At 36.3% G+C, this 6,192-nt stretch overlaps 1 protein-coding gene and 1 non-coding gene across 3 annotated transcripts in view; one reads left to right on the top strand and one right to left on the bottom strand.

Annotated features, from left to right (window-relative positions):
* LOC114459222 (E3 ubiquitin-protein ligase TRIM39-like) overlaps positions 1-6,192 on the top strand; it is a 303,562-nt gene that overhangs the window by 212,840 nt on the left and 84,530 nt on the right. The gene's annotated exons all lie outside the window — the stretch shown is intronic.
* Positions 3,234-3,306, bottom strand: trnat-ugu (transfer RNA threonine (anticodon UGU)). The gene has a single exon. It is a non-coding gene; the product is annotated as a tRNA-Thr (tRNA).

The raw sequence follows: 6,192 nt of genomic DNA, 5'->3' as shown, positions 1-6,192 counted from the left end.
TATAAATATACATATTTTATGTAGAGCTGATTTTGTTGACCACTAATTATGAGACTTTTTTTTGTTGTTTATGAAACTTTATTACATATTCCAGATTAAGGCCTCGGGGACATATTTGTCTTATGTAAATCACATCAAAAGCAAGATTACATTTTTTGTGCATTTTACAATGTAAAAACGTTTGTTTTCATATAAATTAGTTTGTGTTTTCATAGGTACTGTAGGCGGTGCAAGGCACAGGACCAGGATATTTTAAAGCAGGGTCTTCCAGCTTTACAGGCCCCAATGGCAGCTCCATCAAGACTTCCACCTGCCCTGCAGAAAGGACAAACTTTTACATTTGGCTCTTTAGCTCAGCCTCATCCTTTTGTGCTGCCACCGAACACTGCTGGGCAGGCACAACTTAAAGGAAGACCATCCTGTTCCACCTGCCCCTCCAAAACCCTTTATTACTTCCCCTCTAACATTTCAGACACAGGTAACACCTCAAGCGGTTCCCTACACCACACAGCAGTATAGGAAAAGAAAAATGGTGGCAGAGCAGTCAGGTATTTTTAAAAGAAAATACACCAAAAAGAAAGACACTATAGTTTGCAGCAAGTGCAAAAAGGACAGGAACCATCCTACACATCGCCAGTATTTTGGCAACTGGTATTGAGAAGAGACTGAGACTCAGTCCTATGATGAGTGGAGGGATTTACTGGAGGAGCGCAATTATGGCAAAAAGTAAATATCTATATCTAATGATGGTCCTAACTAATTTGTTATTTTTTTTAATTTTTTGAAAAAATATGCCTCGCTATAGTCTTTTGATTTTGGGTGATTTTTAGTTTTTGTCATTTTTTGTGCCTTACTGCTTTCTAAGTCCTGTTTAAGTATGTGCATTATATTTGCAGTAGTTTTTATGGTGTAAAGATGGTCCTAACTCAATTTTTTTTCTTTTTTGTTTTTAATTTTGAAAAAAAATGCTTTACTATAGCCTTACTTTTGATTTTGGGTGATTTTTGTTATTTGTCATTTTTTGTGCCTTACTGCTTTCTTACCCTAGTTTAAGTATGTGCATTATATTTGCAGTAGTTTTTAGGGTCTAATGGTGGTCCTAACTCAATTTTTTTTTTTTTTTTTTTTTTTTTTTTTTTAGAAAATATGCCTTACTTCTGATTTTGGGTGATTTTTGTTTTTTCTCATTTTTTGTGCCTTACTGCTTTCTTAGCCCTGTTTAAGTATGTGCATTATATTTGCAGTAGTTTTTAGGGTCTAATGATGGTCCTAACTCAATTTATTTATTTTTTTAAATTTTTGAAAAAATATGCCTTGCTATAGCCTTACTTTTGATTTTGGGTGATTTTTGGTTTTTGTCATTTTTTGTGTTTTACTGCTTTCTTAGCACAGTTTAAGTATGTGCATTATATTTGCAGTCGTTATTTGGGTCTAATGATGGTCCTAACTCAATTTTTTTTTTTTTGAAATTTAAAAAAAAAAAATGACTTGCTTTAGCCTTACTTTTGATTTTGGGTGATTTTTGGTTTTTGTCATTTTTATAATACTGAGTTCATGATACTGAGTTCACGATACGATTCTCTCACGATTTATTTTACAAAATGGGACTGTAGACAAATGATGACTAAAAAATATTTCTTTATTTTTTGGGGGAAAAAAACTAGAAAATACTGTACTATTTTCCTTTTTTTTTTGATTGTTAAAAGAATCCATTGATAAACTATTCAAAACAATTCAATTGAACTAAAAATAAATCTTGAATGAAATAAATAAAGGAATAATACAAATGAAGAAGAAGCCTATTAATTTAAATTCTGGTTCTCTAGTAAACAATGCAAAACTACATAATAGTTCTTTTTCTTTTTAAAAGTGCAACTGAAAATGTATTTTGTGCCTTAACAATTGGACTTAAAAAAAAAAAACACTCTGCACTGTCTCTTACGTCAGATTTGTTTGGACCAGCAGAGGGCGCTGGTAACCCAGTGGTTGGTTGGCATGCAGATAATTTACCGGTGAAGAAGAGATACTATGCTAGCAGACAGAGCTAATAGAAAAACTTGACTTTTAAAGATATTCACGTAATATTACAGATATTCTTTTGGTGCTAAAGGGGTAAGGAATCATTTATGAACATGTTTAAGAGTAGAAGGCGGCCAGAAAGAAAGTAGTAGCAGATTCTGCCCGCCGCCAAAACCTCTGGAAGGATAAATAGATAGCGGCCTCTGCTGTTTAAAAAAAGTACTGCGATTCATTTTTCAGAGTATCGATGTGAACTGTGATACCTATGAATCGATTTTTAACTGCCTTACGATTAATCGTTGCATCCCTAGTGATCATGAATTAAAATGATGGTATAATTGTAAATATGTTGCTGTTGTAATTGTAATTACATTAGAAATGAGTTCAGATAATTTACATTGTAATAGTAATTGCCATGAAAAATCTATAAAAATTATAATTTAGTGCTAAACTGGGGAACCATGGTACAGTTCTATGTACAGTTCTATACATACTGTATGTATTTTGAGTGATATTTTTGGGTGTGACCAATACTAGAGTATTATGTGGCCCACGTCTGGTCCAAACCAAAAGCTAATAAATGATTGCTAATCAGGATGCAGCAAGTTAAATTTACTAAACAAGAAATATTGAAAAAATATGTTAAATCTTAAAATAAGAAGGTCCTGGTAAATATTCTAAAGCGTTAAAATAAGCAGAAATGTATGATTATTAGATTAAATTACTTGAAATCAAACTTCCTCCAGCACAATAATAAGTGAAATATACTGACTATAAACAAATTATTATTTATTTTTTTATTTTATTTTATTTTTTTAATTTTGCAAATGAAAGCTTTGGAACAAGAAGAAAACAACTAATCTATGTAAAAACTGACTCAGTAATAGTGAAAAATTGACTCATTTTGAAATAAACTTAAATCTATATTAAAACCAAATTTTTGTTCTTAGAATAAACATTTTATCAGAATCACAACCAGTGATACACTCCACAGGCCAGTGAAGTCTTTGGTACAGTAAGTGGACTGAAGGAGACCACGCCCCCTGCTGTCACAGCTGAGAGTTACACTGGAGAGTCTTCAGCTCACTTCCCTGGTCCTCTGTAGACTTCACAAACCAGGAACGCTTTCCATTCAAACCAATCCTAGAGAGGTTAAAGGGTGTGAACAAAACCCTTAGCCCCACCCCCTTTGACCTGTAGTTAACAGCAAAAGAAGGCCTCAGTGAGAATTGAACTCACGACCCCTGGTTTACAAGACCAGTGCTCTAACCTCTGAGCTATGAGGCCCTGTGTGTGACAGCATAGATGATCTTTCACATGGCAGATATACACTACACCACTTACATGTACAACTGGGCATCACTTTTTTTTAAGTTTTGGGGGCGGGGCTCTAAAAATCCATCTCATGATGTAACTTTTTTCTCTTACAGTTCCATCTTAATGTCAACAGTTATGATAGTGTGTGGTCTTATTTTGGTCCTCAGTTATGAGGGAATTCCAACTCCGTCATCAAATCTTTATTTTTATTTTTTTACCAATTTGAAAGGCTACCAATCAATAGCCTTTGTTCAATCAGCTCTCAACAAACACCCATGTATCTTAACCACATGCTAGTTGTGCTACAGATGTTATATCATGCTTTAATTGTCTACTCACCACTTTCTAGGTGTTTTGAACCGTAAGCGCTTTAACTCGTAACCAGTGTTGTGTGAGTTACTGAAATAAGTAATGCGTTACTGCAAAAAGTAACTTTTGAGTTACTTAGAATGAAAGAGTGTATTATTTATTTTGGGTCATTTGTGTCCATACAGCTTCATATTAGTGCTGTAATAATATAATAATCCACTGTTGATCAACTGTGCCCCTGTATTAACATTGTTTTGTATAAAAACCTCTGATAAATGAAATGTTACTGTATCCAACCCTACAGTTTATAATCATTTACATTAACAGAACTAAACTCTGCTCAGTATTAATCTTTACAAACACCAATCTGACTGAAACACTAAGTATTCTTTCAATACCAGTTTATTTATCTGAGACCAGCAGAAACTGTAAATATTACAAGGAATTGTGACATCGTCCTGCTCTTGACTCGCTATGACGTGATGTAAACAGAAACATGCTGACAATGCTTCTTCTTCTTCTTCTTCTTCTTCTTCTTCTTCTTCTGTTTTACCGTGGTTAGCACGGTGTCCCGCAAAAATATGTAGAGCCACTGTAAACAGGAAGTGCACCGCAGCTAGCAAAGTAATGGACAAACGCAGCATAATGTAACGGTAACGGCGTTATTTCGTTAAAAAAATATTGCGTTACAGTACAAGTTACTGTAAAAAGTAACGCACTGCTCGTAACCATGTTTTTACACATTTTTACAGCTTCATAGGTCAGTTAGCTCAGCTGGTCAGACCGTGGTGCTAATAATGCCAAGGTCATGGGTTCAAGCCCCATACTGGCCAGATCTTAGCAGTTTGTAAATGAAAATGTTATTATGTATTATGTTATTGTTAACCATCTAACCATTAGAAACACAGCTTATTGGGTCTTATTTCATCTGATCAACCAAATTCAAGGATTCACAGCCAGCAGAGACACTTTATGAGGTGTGTGTATTGTTCTTTAACATAAAGTTCTATATTTGGTCCTGTTTACTTTCTCACATGATTAAAAACCACATCATGCTTCACTTGAGGTGAACCTAGACCCACATTTTATAGAGGACCAGAGTCACTTGTTTGCTCCATACCAGAGTTCTAGTGAGCTTTTACATATCACAAACAGACCAGAACTATCAGAGGAAATGAAGCATGGTGCTGATCACAGAGGAATGTGTGAATGTTCAGCACAAGCAGCAGACACTAACTTATTCAGAGAATACATTCTAGAGAAGTTCATGTCTCCTTTGAGAACTGGAGGTAAGGAACCACTGATATACACTTTTTTCTGCAAAATACTCACAATTTCCAACAAGAATAAACAGAATTCTTCTTCAACACCTCAGACTGCTCCTTCCTGATATCATTTATTCTAAAATCAATCACAACATTCTTCACGTGTGGAAACTCTTCCTTCCAGGTCTGATACCATGTCATCAGGTAAACAAAGAACCTTTTACATTTTTGTTGATAATCATCTGAACATTTTTCACAGATTCATCTCCAATGATCAGCGTATGAGGATCCCTCTTTTTCTGATGTAGCTTCTGTTTTCCTGAAGCTCTCTCAGTCTTCACCATGCTGTTAGCTTGTGTTGTTCTCAATAGAACAGAACTCTTATTCATTCCCATTCACCAGTGAGGAAAATCTATTGTCCACCTTTACATGGATCTGGGCTTGTGGTTCAGTGTGTCTTCTTCCTTTCACCAACCTCCATTTCTGTGTCTGAGCAGAAAAGTGAGTTAACCCTCTGTAGTCGATGGACGCGTCGCCGCATCCTGATCACATGACTGATTTAAGACAGCAGAGCGACCAGATGTAGCCTCACAGTGTTAATTTAAACTGTTAAAACTCTAAACTTTTTGTTGCGTTCAGTGTGTAAACGAAGAGTAAAAACGGGACGTTCTACCTTCTCTCACAAAGCAAAAGTGTTTGAAAGCAAAAAATACACCTCTTCCCTATTGGTGAAAAACACACATCAACCAATCAAAATGTGATGACAACTCATGATGTGTGGTTGCTGAGGAAGCGGTAAAGTGTGTGTGACGCGCTGCAGAGCTTCAGACAGAGCAAACAGAGACGATGAGGGACATGATGAGTGTCTTAGGAGGACGACTAAGTCGGTGAACCATCTTGTTTATAGAGGAAAATAAATGTTCTACTCTTATAAACAGCGCTACATAGAGGAGAGGACATGGAACATGTAACAGACTGATCTCAGCTGCTCAGGCAGCAGAGGCTCCGCCCCCTGAGCTGAGCCCTGCAGACAGAGGAGGCTGTGACTCTGAGGAAGGAGAACAGCAGGAGTCCAGATAAAGACACTGTCCTCCCATAGTGCAAAGGACCTGTGTCTAATGTTATGATACTGTTCATCATCACCCACTGGTTCAGAGACACAGATGATGGTCAAAAAGCCCCCAAAGGCAGACTGAAGTGCAGGCTCCGCCCCCAGGTGGACACTAGGTGATGGGACACACCAGGTATTGATGGAAAGACAATGAAGCCTATGAATGAAAAC

This window comes from Gouania willdenowi, unplaced genomic scaffold (assembly GCF_900634775.1).
Source record: "Gouania willdenowi unplaced genomic scaffold, fGouWil2.1 scaffold_275_arrow_ctg1, whole genome shotgun sequence".
Taxonomy (NCBI): Eukaryota; Metazoa; Chordata; class Actinopteri; order Blenniiformes; family Gobiesocidae; genus Gouania; species Gouania willdenowi.
The sequence above is the reverse complement of the archived record's forward strand: the minus strand, read 5'-3'. Positions and strand labels throughout refer to the sequence as shown.